The sequence below is a fragment of the Mytilus californianus genome, unplaced genomic scaffold (genome assembly GCF_021869535.1).
Source record: "Mytilus californianus isolate M0D057914Y unplaced genomic scaffold, xbMytCali1.0.p SCAF_12, whole genome shotgun sequence".
Taxonomy (NCBI): Eukaryota; Metazoa; Mollusca; class Bivalvia; order Mytilida; family Mytilidae; genus Mytilus; species Mytilus californianus.
This window is the reverse complement of record NW_026262604.1, coordinates 1,056,263-1,071,196: the sequence shown is the minus strand read 5'-3', so window position 1 is coordinate 1,071,196 and position 14,934 is coordinate 1,056,263. Positions and strand designations below refer to the sequence as shown.

Genomic DNA, 14,934 nt, shown 5'->3' with positions numbered 1-14,934 from the left:
CCTATTGTTTAAACCTTTAAATTGGTCTGAGCCTCCATCAGAATAAACACATCACAACATAACAGATTTGTTTGATTAGCCTAATACTGTATGTGGCTATGTAAATTTATTTTATCAATAAAAATGAAATCGTGAAAATTGAATCATGGCATCTTGTCTTGTCAATAGCAACCCTAAAGAGGTTCTCAACAGGAGATACATAAGAAACAATAGAAATGGTCATATCAAAGAGTCAACATTTAAAATCGAAGAAAACAAATAAAGCGGGAAAGGGGGGAAAGAAGAATAAAATGATTGATAGAAGAAACACGAGGGAAATGTTGGTAAAAATAATGGTATATTATAAATAAATTAGAAAAAAAATGTATAATTTAGAAAATGCAACCTCTACGGAGCCCGTTATAAAAACGAAGATCGTATAAGTAATAAATTGGTATTGTACACGTTAATTGTGTGTTACTGTATTTCTACTTGTTGAAATTAAAAGAAGCTTATAACTCCACTATATAAATGACAATAAAGTTTAAATCAATACATACAATATGTCGAATAGTGTTTGATTACTTATGCAAATTACTGTTTACCAAGTATCAATGATTAACCGACTTAAAATGTAGAACTTTCCACGAGCAAATTATGGAATGGTCTATCAATTCGGAGCCTTTTATAGTTGACTATTCGGTATTAGCTTTGCTCATTGTTGAAGGCCGTACGGTAACCTATAGTTGTTAATTTCTGTGTCATTTTGTCTCTTGTGGAGAGTTGTCTCATTGGCTACCATACCACATCTTCTTATTTCTATATCTGATCATATACCTTTTTTAAATTAAACTTTTTGAATGTATTCAAAGCGAAAGATAGGCAATTAAAAACCATTTGGTAAAATTATTAATCATAACTTTTTGTTGCATTAGAATATCGAAGATTAAAAAATATTAAGACATAATAGAAATACTAGATACTGAGAAATCAAAATACTTCCAAAAATGCTTGAAAATAAATAAATTTGATCCCCGAGTTTAACTACTGTAACATTTAATCTCATGTGCAACGATGATAGGACAATATTTTCTCACACAATTCATAATTTATTATTGTATGTTTTTGATTTTTTTCTAATCACAAGAATGATTTTGCGTCTTGTAAACAAAATAACATTCAATCTATGTAACACGTGTGTCAATTTAGCCATTAACCGATATTTAAATTTTGCACTGTAATAAGAGAAGTGTATATCATATAACTTGAATATTTTAGATATTGATATTTTATTTATTTACTGTAAAAGGTATGAATTGGTATGAATTGGTTTTTAAAAGTTTTAAAAGGAAAGTTTGTAACATGAGTTCAAAGATATAACTTCGCAATAAATTAAATGGCAACTGTATTCAAAAAAAGGTTAAAGTTTGAATTCGCACTATAAACAGGACTAAAGTGTAAATGTTGTACATGTATACGAATATGTTTATATATGAACGGAATTTTCGTATCCGACAAAAATACGTGTGCTAAATGGTCATCAGTTTCCCGGGATGTACAAATACGCAGCAACGTCCAAATTTAAATAGGAATACCATGATCTCTTTACCCTATAGAACCCTTGTCAGATTTACTTCGGATCCGCAGGAGACCGGTTGTATTATGAACACGTACAGCACAAACCAACAAACCGTGCACTTGAAACAGTCTAGAAGCCCGTAACTCAGTGGTTGTCAGTGGTTGCTGTCTATAATATTTGTTTGCTTTTTTGTGTTAGTATAAACCAGACCGTTGTTTTTTTTTTCAGTAGAGTTATTGGTTTATATTTTGTCATGTCGTAGCCTTTTACAGCTTACCATATACGGTATGGGTGTTGCTCATTGTTTGAGAACGTGTAAAAAGTGCGGCAACATATGGTTGCTTCAATCTACGTCATTTGGTCTCTATTGGATAATTGTCTCACTTGCAATGATAACACATGTTCTTATTTTTATATCAGGCGCCTGCCCTTCATCCTGCAGGTTGTCCTCTGATCAGTCAACCGTTAATGCATTGTTTATTTAATTTATAGTTTGCATAACATTAGTCATAATTATTTGTTTAAGATTTTTTTGGTGACAAAATCGCAGTATAGGGTCTTCAATAATTCACGAATACAAGCTATGTCAAAATCGTGTTCGTCCCGAGTATAGAAAGCTTTGAATGAATGTTTCTTTTTATTTATTTTTTTACTGTTATTGAGGTTTTTTTTCCTCGTATGAGAACTCAAAATAGCATTTTAACTGGACCTGTAATTCAACATATGGCCATATCAACATTCAGTGCAATTTTGAATAGTGTTATTTTGTTCATTTTTTTTTAAACAACATAACAATTACAGTAAGTACATTAATTCTACCACAGCTTTGAGGTTCATCGTACGGTGATTCCCTATAAAAACTAAGTGACTCCGGATGCGGGTTTTTCTCGCTGTGTTGAAGACCCATTAGTGGCCTTGTGCTGTTTTCTGCTCTTTGGTCGTGTTGTTGTCTCTTTGACACATTCTCCGTTTCATTCTCTATTTTATTTTATATAGTTACCTCTCAGAGGAAAAATTACTACCGCGCAGTCTCATGAGCATTGTGCGTGTCCCAAGTTCAGGTTGGAACTCTGTCACATGCATTTCCTAAGTCAGAAACTCCGAATATGGTATTCTTTAGTGTAATCTTTAATTTTGCTATCAATTTGAGGATTTAGTTTTTGATGGCAGAGCTTTTTCAGTGTCTGTTACATTGAGCCACACGCTAGCAGCATTTTTAGACTGAAGAATGTAGTCATGTCAGGTTTAGGAATTTTTGTCAGATGGTCGGACTCCTTGGGTTTTCCTACGATACAGGTAAAATATTTTGCCCCAAAGCACCAACTTTTCATTTCATATAAGACGGCAATAGCTCATAAAAGATCATTTACCAAAATTTAAGCAGATTCTAAATTTCTTTTCTTACGATTTGAGACCTAAATAAAGCCAATGCTAAATATAAGGTACAACTCCGATTCAGCCTTTTCCCGCTATTTTTAAAAATCAAATATCTCGAAAAGGAGTTCCATAACCTATCAGTATTTTTAGCTTATTTTGTTTCTTTACTAATTATCTTCTGATTTAAAGTATCAATTTCAAATTCCAGATTTTTTTTTAATTTCACCTGACTACATCCTTAAGACGATTTAGAGTTTAACATAGTCTAGACATACGTGTACCCTACGTGTATATCAATAGAGACAAATCCAGGAATGTACCTGAAGATTCATGTTGTCACATACATAAAGTGATCAGTATTCATGTGGAAACATATCGGAATGAATAAATATGTCAATGTTATCCAAGCAAGAAAAAAGGCATTAGGTATCCTGTGTGATCTACATAGATTATCCATATTTATAGCACATCAGTTCGCATACAAATATAAAATCTGCATATATCTGAAAACAAAACAGCAGATAAAACTCCCAGGTGACTTTTCCCATAAAGCTTCTCTGCTTGTTACTTTTACGCTAGAAAAGATTGAATCTCGTTAACTGGTCTATTTAAAACTATGTCACGATATAAGCAACTGTGGCACGCTTAATTCCATTGAGAGCAGTATTTGAAATCTGAAAATAACCCTATTTCATGGTAGATTTTATATTATTTGATAGCATCTGCATTTCACAATTTAATTGCAAAAAAAAACAGTTTGGAATTTGAAGTATCTACATGTACATGTAATAACAGAAATAATGAAAATTGAAAAGTAAAAATAGTACAAATGTACTTTGAAGGAGTGGAAAACAGTCTGTTCGCCTAAAGAACATTAGATATTACAAGCTGCATTAAGACTATCAATACAATTTCATGGAATGATTAAATTTTGGCGTCTCATGTATAGTTATTTAACGGAAAATCCCTAAAAGTAGGCAGAAAATACATTTCATAAAGAACAACGATCTGAATAATACTAAAAGAGATCTTATGTATATATATATGTAAATTATTGCCAAAGAAAAAGTCTTCTCGTTCAGTTCTACGGTTCTTACATGTATAATGTCATGAATGGGTTGATAAATTGTTTCATTATAAAATAATTTAATTTTGGATGTAAATCATCTTCTGACTAGCTGAAAGTTTTTTGTCTATCAGCTCATAGACATAATTTTGTAATGTGACCGTGACGTCATCAACGTTTTTTCATGATTTTCTCCTTAAAAAATGAATTTAGAATTAAATTATCAGGAATGACTGTAATATTTTTTTCTGTCTATTCGAAATAATCTCAAAAATGTGATGCACACTTTTAAATAACCCGCTACACTAGTTAATCAGTGTGCACCATATTTTAATGTTATTTCTTCATAGACAAAAAAAATATTACAGTCATTCCTTAAATGTCTAAATATTCGATTTAAATTTGATCGATTTGTGAAATTACCCATCATCAACTTTTTGGGTAATTTATTTTATAATAGTTATAATGACACAACACTCAAATTAATATGTATAATACACGAGGATTTGGGTTAAAGGGGAAGGGGCTTCACTTATGTATTCTTTGATTTTTTATGCCATTGTTCTCTATTCATTATTGATTCCTTTATTCTCTATTTAAAAGTTTTAGCACCCCATTCTTTCCCCCGTTATTCTCTGTTCCTTATATGTATTGGCCCATTATTGTATATCTGCTAACCCCACACAAGCCTTCATACACATACATTTACAGTTGACAAATAGTCAGAGGAAAACAGCAGGTCTTTCACAGCTAACTATCCACATTAAGGTCGCTTGTATGTTACTTTCACGCCATTAAAGATCAATCCAGTTCACCGTTGAAATTGACATATATGAGATGAAAGACGTAATTTCAACCTGTAAACACAGGTCGAAAAAGAAATAAACTGATATGAGGGTCTGTATTGGGGGTTCTTCATTTCATTTTTTTTTTATCTATTTTGCCCATGCATGATTCTATATTCTTTAGATTTTAATACCCAATGATTCTCTATACTTTATTTTTTGGCCGGTTGTTCTCCACTCATTTGTTTTTGCCCTTTATTTATTCTGCACTTTTTGACCATTAATCTCTATTCTGTATACCCCCATCTAGACCGTCTGATATCTGAATACCTTATTTATACAAGTTAGAAAATGGGTGTTTGATTAAAAGATGAAAGAAATCTTGTACAGGTGAAAAGGGTAAACAAAGCTAGCAGTTATTCCACAAAACTGAAATATGCACTTGTCACGGGGAATTGACACTTTAGATTTATAGTTTATAGGTATTTAAATTTATAGTGTTAATAAAGAACAAAGGGGGTCGGTAATGTTTTTATAAGTACTTAATGCAAAAAACATAAAATAATATATAGTGTTGTGTAAATAAATTCTACATTATTTGCATTTTATGTGTATATTTTGGTTTACTTTTGTCAGTTTTATTATTATATATTGACTGAAATCTTTTAAGGTTGTATCTGAGGGTATATTTCACGTTGGCATGTGAAGTACGGTTTTCTAAGTAACGGTCTATTACCTAAAGTCTTTATTCCGAAATAAATGACATATTAAATTTTAATAAAATCTAATAAGTACTTGACGACAACATGACAACTTTTCTAGTCTACCAATAAAAGTAAATTAAACTTTTACAAGACTTGGTTCTGTGTAACGGATAATTGGGTATTTTTATCTTTTACACAACTGACTGATGTCGAAGTTGGGGTTGATGTAAGGGGTGCCCTGCGACAATTTTCCTTGTCTGTCTTTTAAATACACCCTTGGACCTATAAGCAACAATCAATAAATCATATAACAAAGTCATACTTATCAATTAAGGATGTTCGCTCCTCTTGTTTTTGAATTTTTGCCAGATATTCGCAATCCCCTGGTTTTATTCTTGTAGTGATATTAAAAAATTTTGACCACTTACCACTACTTTTCTTTCCAAAATTTGATTACATATAGTTTAAAATGTCATCTTTAAAAATCTTATAAAATCCTTGTTATTTTTTCATCGTATTTGAAAGAAAAAAGGTGCCAATGTTAAATGCATGAAAAATCTAGAGAGAATTATTTCCCGCCAAATTTTCAATGGCTTATATCTCGAAAACAAGCACACGGACCCTTCATTTTTCTGCCTATTCAGTTTCTTTATTTATATACTATCAATTATAACAGTCTTTTGAAAAGCTTGTTATGTTGAAACAGAGTGGCGAACATCCTTAAATAAAAGATATAAAAGTGATGTGAAATGTGTGTACTTTTGGGATTAGTTTCAGTGTAAAAAAATAGGTTTTGTTCTCATCTTTTAAAATCAGCAATGCCGAAGTTGAAGTCCGCAAAGATTACCTTCTTAAAACGACATACAGGACATGCCTGATAATTGATTTGCTTTTGATTAAAATAAAATTAGAAAGATTTTCTTTCTGTATTTTCAAACAAGCGTTTTTAGAACGTCAAATCTTTGTCCTTTCATCTAACGCTAAAATAGCTTTATTACTGTTATGTTTAATCAAATTACAAAATAAATTTTCTATAGGTCACCATTAGGCCTTCAATAATGAGCATAACACATGCCATATAAAATAAAAGGCTCGGCATAACAAAATTTTATACAATTCAACCTTTAATCCCAACTGCCTGATTCAAGACAAAACAATATGCTAAAAACAAAAATGACAGACACCAACAAACGACAAACACTGAATAAATAGACTCATGATCTTGTTTATATACCTGCCAATCAAAATCGAAGGTAAGGTACGATCGAGAGGCTACATGTAGAAATGAAAGCACACAAGCTGGTCCTTTTATCAGATATAATGATCTCTCGATGGTATTTTTGATCCCTGTATAATTGATGTAAATTATGCTTAAACTAAAAAGTCCAACTTATTTTTCATAATTTCTTAAATTTTGGCTATTTACTTTTGGTATTCTTTTAATTAATATAGCTCAACTACTATATGTGGTGATACAAATTTTTGCATTTCGAAACATAAACGGAGCCACAGTGGCACTGTTACCCCTTCTTATGACCGAAACATGTGTTTTGGTACATTTTTTGACTTGTTACTGTCTATTATGGTTAACCGTTCCGTTCTGCCTACTATATATAAGTTTTAAGCTCTAATCTGTTAATTTATTTTTGACAAAATCTTGCTAATATATTTATCAAGCCTTGACATCGTACCAGCATGCCGCATTTGCCTAGATAACACATCAACTAATATCTGTTGAATACATTGATTTCATGAGAATGCATTAATCACCGTCATTATACGATTCTGATGTGTTACATTGCCATTTAAGACGGAAACAGATTATATATTGGTCTAATGAAATATTAATGAGCCGGGGAGAGTATTGTGCACTGAACATTTATTTCAAATCTTAATTTAAATTCAAATTATGTTTCCTGATCGTCTGTTCTGTTAATGATGTTATGTAATCCTATAATGTTACTGAAACTAACATTTTCCAATTACTTAATTTGCATAAAAGAGCAAGATATTTACAACTATTATCCACACGATACAACAATGGAATTATATTTTTGTATATTAAATAAAGATTATGCTTGTTTCTTAGACACAGATGAACATTTGGTAGGTATACTGAATATATACAGTCACAGATTTGTAAAAGGTTTTGTGTGGGCGCGAAAAAGATCGTCTAAATATGCCATTGAAAATGCGTTATCTAACAACATTTTACTTTGTGTTGCCAGTAAATAAATGGAAGAGTGGTTGGTATCCGTTATTCATCACAAAACACTGTTTTTCACCAGACAGCAATCAATTATTTACGCACAAAACCAAATTGTAAGGTAAAGTACATTGCAGTAATGCAGAAACTTGGCGAGTTTTAATCATTCGATTCACTTTCAGTGGTACTTTTATACTCTTTGTAATACTTTGACCACAGTGGTATGTTTATACTCCTTGTAATACTTTGACCACAGTGGTATTTTTATACGCGTTGTTATACCTTGACCACAGTGGTATTTTTATACTCCATGTAATATTTTGACCAGTGGTATTTTTATACTCCTTGTAATACTTTGACCACAGTGGTATTTTTATACTCCTTGTAATACTTTGACCACAGTGGTATTTTTATACTCCTTGTAGTACTTTGACCACAGTGGTATTGTTATACTCCTTGTAATACTTTGACCAATTTCACGGTATGTGCATAACTCGTTAGGTAATGATTGTGTTTTTTTTATCGAATGGAATATATGATTGATTGAAAGATTATTGCTTACCTAACGTCCAGTGGCAAACATCGCAAGCATGTCCAAGACAAGAACATATTAACAAAAATACCAAAAAAGGATATTGTAATATTGTAATAGATGCTGTCCAAGATGACGGTCGGGCAAATTTGGACAGCCACTGAAAATTTGGGGTATTACTGCCAATTGGAAGAAGATTAAAGTGACTTGGGGGGAGATATCACAAAGACGATATATTTTGTCAGTAAAACAATGACACCCACTGTACCTGTAGCATGAGTTCCCGATATGATTCTACGTAAAAATCATTTAAAGTGGTACATAACACTACAGGGTGATAACTCTGAAAAAATCAGCTGAACGTTTTAATCACGTTCTATTGTTAAGGAAATATTAAGCATCTCAATGATCAAAATTAGTGTTTGTCGGACTGCTATATATCTATTGAATTTTTCCGAGAAAGTGTGTAGTTCAAGTTTTTTGAAATTTTTATATTTTTTGTCAAAAGGTCAAAGTAAATATTTTGTCAAAATTTTATGAAAATTAAACCAGCCAAATTAATTTTAGTCAAGGTGTTTGGTACCACTTTAAATTGACGGATTGTTTGATTATTGTTTTCCTTACAGTTACAAAATGAAGCTTAGCAAGTAGTAACATAAATGACAAAGCACTTCAAGTTGATGAGGTCTATATTTTCAACGAAATACCATTTTATTATTTTTTGATGATGCGTCAAAACATTTTCTTTTAATTTCACATGCATCTGATGTAAAAGAGATACATTATGAAAGGTAGTATTTCGTCCATTTTCTATTAACCAATATAATTGAAATAACAAAAATACCGAACTCCAAGGAAAATTTAAAATGGAAAGTCCTTTATCAAATGGCAAAATCAAAAGCTCAAACACATCAAAGGAATGAAAAACAACTGTCATATTCCTGACTTGGTACAGGCATTTCCTTATGTAGAAAATAGTGGATTAATAAAACCTTGGTTTTATAGCTACCTAAACCTCTCACTGGTATGACTGTCACATAGAACTCTCGAGTAAAATGGTTTACAATACATTTCATCATTTTTTTCTAAAAATCAAGGCAATACGATTTTTTTAAAAAAATCAACTAAACTAACTAAACAAGATTCAAATGAAACAAATAACAGTAAATACTAAAAAAATGATACATCAACCACCTCTAATATAAATAGTTAAATCAATGTAATAATTGTGTCCTTATGGTCAACACTAAATACACTTACATATTAAACTTAGTACAGTTTTAGCACAAACTTAAACTCGAATCACAATTAATAATGAAAATTGACAGATTGTGTCCTTCTTTATTTTTTGGTCTGTTTATGCTATTTTAATTTATTTTTTTTTAAATTTTTACATTAATATAAAACATATTGCGTTTATTTATCTGAATAAAAAAAACGGACGTTAAAAAAAATTGTAAACAATTAAACTATAAATGAAAAAATATACAGTCACTATAAATGAAAAAAAATATACAGTCACTATAAATGAAAAAAAAAACCAGTCAGAAAAAATATATAAATTTAATCCTGTTATAGAAAATATATATATATATGAAATAACAATACAAAATTCGACCTACCTTTATCTTGTATGTGCAGCGGTTACAATAAACTGTTAAGTATTGACATATACTGAAAGGCAATACACGAATTAAATACCGAAACGATCACAGATTTTCAATAACTGACGCATTCAGCCGTGATACGAGTAAAAATGAAAGTATTTCATACAACTTAGTTTACTATCAATCAAAGGTTTGATTTAAATGTTCTAGTGCGAATAGATATGTGGCATGATAAGTTTATTTATAAATATTCTGAAACGAGACTCGTTACCTCTTTACTATTTTTTATTTAGCGAAACGTAGTAATGCATGTATCCATACAATTTGAGGAAAAGCAAACTGTAATATATATAAAAAAATGCATTGTAGATATAGCTTCTGTACATAGATTTAGGACATTGTTGTAATTTTGTAAAAAGGCAGAACTTGATACTGAATGAGGGTGTTGACGGGGTTTACAGAATAGAGAATAATGGGCAAAAAAATAAAGATTAGAGAAAAATGGGCAAAAAAATAAAGACTAGAGAATAATAGGGTGCTAGAATATAAAGAATAACTGCAAAGATTAAAGAATTGGATAAAAATATACTGATTACAGAAAAGAACAATGCCCAGAATACAGTTATTAATTAATCACAGAATAGCCATTATTTTCAAAATAAAGAATGATGAGCGAAAAAAATAAGAATACAGAAATGAAGGACCACCCCATCCATACCCTCCTGAATGGGGATTTTTGCACAAGAAGGAGTCCGTACAAAAATAATTGCACAGTAATGTCCGGTCTTACAATGTATTGAGGGAGTTAAGTTAAATACGTGTGTTAGTTTTAAATTCAAACAGCACGTTAAACAACTGTCGAGAGGCTTCCATTTTGTTGTATGGGAAGTATAACACGATGTCATGCACGTGCGCTCTACAGGAAAATGTTAATACTATACAGTCACATATGTCAGTATGTCAGGCTCTGTACTGTGCAAGAGTCCTTACATTGTACAACAACTACAAAGAGGCTTCAATTTTGTTATGTGGGATGTATAACATGCTGTCATGCACGTGCGCTCTACAGGAAGATATTAATAATATACACAAATGTCATTATGTCAGGCTCTGTACGTGCAAAAATACTTAAATTGTACAACAACTACAGAGAGGCTTGCATTTGGTTGTGCGGTGTGTATAAATACGTTTATTGTCAGACTGTCTGCACGTTCAAGAGTCCTTACATTGTACAACAACTATAGAGAGGCATGCATTTGGTTGTGCGGGATGTATAGCACGTTGTCATGCACGTGCGCTCTACAGGAAGATATTAATAATATACACAAATGTCGGTATGTCAGGCTCTGTACGTGCAAGAGTCCTTACATTGTACAACAACTACAGAGAGGCATGCTTTTTGTTGTATGGGATTTATAACACGCTGTCATGCACGTGCACTCTACAGGAAGATGTTAATAATATACACGAATGTCAGTATTTTAGGCTATCTGTACGTGCAAGAGTCCTTACATTGTACAACAACTACAGAGAGGCTTGCATTTGGTTGTGCGGTGTGTATAAATACGTTTATTGTCAGACTGTCTGCACGTTCAAGAGTCCTTACATTGCACAACAACTATAGAGAGGCATGCATTTGGTTGTGCGGTGTGTATAAATACGTTTATTGTTAAGCTGTCTGCACGAGCAAGTGTCTTTACGTTGTACAACAACTACAGAGAGGCGTGAATTTGGTTGTGCGGTGTTGTCAGGAGTCTGTCAAATATTTTTTTAAAGGGTCGTCTCGTTGGTTTATGTTTGTGCGCCTTTTGATATACAGTCACATCAGATCAGCAAGGAGATGTGTTTTATAAGTCCCAGATACTGGAGACGAAAATGGCTGTTTTGAGAGTTGGTGGTTTAGTGTGCCGTAAAATTAAGATAGGACTACATTGGTTTCTCTCAAATTGTTCAAGTAATGATAGTTTTACGTGTTTTTCGTTTCGTAAAAAAAAAATTCACTATATATGGACTTTGATTCCGAACGTGAATATACACCTTGCAAATATATACGAATAGGTACTCGCCAAAACTCATAAAAAACCAAGATTTGGGGAAAATAAAGTTCCGATCCGGTACACTTTACACATTTGATTTCCTGTAAAGAGCATTCATTGGGTGATAGATCTCCTACGACAAACAGCAAAAAACTGTTCAAAAATAAGTTTCACTTCTTTATAAATATCAAAATTAATTATCTTGAATGTTCCTTCATTTATGTTTTCTTGCTTAACGTCCAGTGACAAACATTTTATACATAATCTGGATGATATTCTCGATGAAAACCAACGGCCACACGTGAATTAAGTTTTTACAACTTCTTCTTTGTTAGTTTCATGATTTAACAAGTAACATATGAGTGACTATTTGTTTACAAATGTTCTTTTCAATGAATGGATATTTAAACAAACTTCACAAATTATTTCAAGCCTCGTTAATTTCATTAAATGCACTTATCAAATATCAATTTGATTAATTTGGTCTTTAAACAAATAAAGGAAAAGAAGTGATCTGATGAATAACTTCATGACCTAAAACCATTTATTTCAATTTGCTAAAACACAAAGCAAAGGAACAGCGCTTTCTATTGCCGTTTTCCATCTTAAAGTCGCAATGATCAAGATGTTGGTCGGTATCAACTCTGCATCTGTAATGAACAATAACATGACTCCCCTCCCCCGCCGCCAACATAAATATGAATTAAACCAACCAACAACAAAGAATCAAACTAAAGAAAAAAATGTGTGTTTGCTTGGCTTTTTTTTTTACATTTGAAAATTCTGTTTATATAGTCAACAGCATCGAAAACATCAACCTTGACCGAATATAGAAAGACTAAACACGTGTTCTGGCAACGTTCCGACACGACAGGCTATCGTATGTTAAATAGAAAAATACGTGTACTCGCAACGTTCCGACACGACAGTCTATCGTATGTTAAATAGAAAAATACGTGTACTCGCAACGTTCCGACACGACAGTCTATCGTATGTATATAGAAAAATACGTGTACACGCAACGTTCCGACACGACAGTCTATCGTATGTTAAATAGAAAAATACGTGTACTCGTAACGTTCCGACACGACAGTCTATCGTATGTTAAATAGAAAAATACGTGTACTCGCAACGTTCCAACACGACAGTCTATCGTATGTTAAATAGAAAAACACGTGTACTCGCAACGTTCCGACACGACAGTCTATCGTATGTTAAATAGAAAAACCGCAACGTTCCGACACGACAGTCTATCGTATGATAAATAGAAAAATACGTGTACTCGCAACGTTCCGACACGACAGTCTATCGTATGTTAAAAAGAAAAATACGTGTACTCGCAACGTTCCGACACGACAGTCTATCGTATGTTAAAAAGAAAAATACGTGTACTCGCAACGTTCCGACACGACAGTCTATGGTATGTTAAAAAGAAAAATACGTGTACTCGCAACGTTCCGACACGACAGTCTATCGTATGTTAAATAGAAAAATACGTGTACTCGCAACGTTCCGACACGACAGTCTATCGTATGTTAAATAGAAAAATACGTGTACTCGCAACGATCCGACACGACAGTCTATCGTATGTTAAAAAGAAAAATACGTGTACTCGCAACGTTCCGACACGACAGTATATCGTATGTTAAAAAGAAAAATACGTGTACTCGCAACGTTCCGACACGACAGTCTATCGTATGTTAAAAAGAAAAATACGTGTACTCGCAACGTTCAGACACGACAGTCTATCGTATGTTAAAAAGAAAAATACGTATACTCGCAACGTTCCGACACGACAGTCTATCGTATGTTAAAAAGAAAAAATACGTGTACTCGCAACGTTCCGACACGACAGTCTATCGTATGTTAAAAAGAAAAATACGTGTACTCGCAACGTTCCGACACGACAGTCTATCGTATGTTAAAAAGAAAAATACGTGTACTCGCAACGTTCCGATACGACAGTCTATCGTATGTTAAATAGAAAAATACGTGTACTCGCAACGTTCCGACACGACAGTCTATCGTATGTTAAATAAAAAAATACGTGTACTCGCAACGTTCCGACACGACAGTCTATCGTATGTTAAAAAGAAAAATACGTGTACTCGCAACGTTCCGACACGACAGTATATCGTATGTTAAAAAGAAAAATACGTGTACTCGCAACGTTCCGACACGACAGTCTATCGTATGTTAAAAAGAAAAATACGTGTACTCGCAACGTTCAGACACGACAGTCTATCGTATGTTAAAAAGAAAAATACGTATACTCGCAACGTTCCGACACGACAGTCTATCGTATGTTAAAAAGAAAAAATACGTGTACTCGCAACGTTCCGACACGACAGTCTATCGTATGTATATAGAAAAATACGTGTACACGCAACGTTCCGACACGACAGTCTATCGTATGTTAAATAGAAAAACACGTGTACAGGCAACGGTTCGGCTCGACAGTTTATTTTCTATCGAACATCTGAACAATTCATCTTATATCGAACATCTGAATATGTGTATAGACAACGGTTCGGCTCGACAATTAATCTTATATCGAACATCTAAATGCATGTACGTGTACAGACAACGGCACGATTCGATCAATCTTAACGGAATATTAAGATAGTGGAACAAAAAGGCAAGAGACAAACGTATCCACACCTGCTTCACTTGTCTGTTACCAAATATATCTTATCAAAAGTGTTTAGAATTTCTCATTATCATATTAAATACCAAAGTCAACGCCAATCTCCATTTAGAATACTATCTTAATCTGTTGTGAATAATAATATTTACCGCCTTTTATTCTACACAGCAATTAATATTTTGATCATGTGTAATAAACAATGATCCGTGGTAGTTACTTTGATCAAAAGATATTCGGTCAAATTGAAAGATCGAATTTTACTTAGATTGGTTAAATATTCTGTGTTAAATACTTATGAACTGTATTGGTATTAACTATGTTATTAACTGCGGATACATTGATACTGTTTAAAATTGTCGACTTTAGACTTCAGAGTATATAGTTTTTGACAGGTTACTTACTCTCTGGTAGGACAT

At 32.6% G+C, this 14,934-nt stretch overlaps 1 protein-coding gene across 1 annotated transcript in view; it reads right to left on the bottom strand.

The window, feature by feature from the left end:
* LOC127721181 (death domain-containing protein 1-like) overlaps positions 1-9,966 on the bottom strand; it is a 52,052-nt gene extending 42,086 nt beyond the window's left edge. Inside the window, exon 1 of the mRNA XM_052227847.1 lies at positions 9,851-9,966. The gene's annotated coding sequence lies outside the window, so the exon portion shown is untranslated. The remainder of the gene's footprint in view (positions 1-9,850) is intronic.
* Between the last annotated feature and the right edge of the window lie 4,968 nt (positions 9,967-14,934).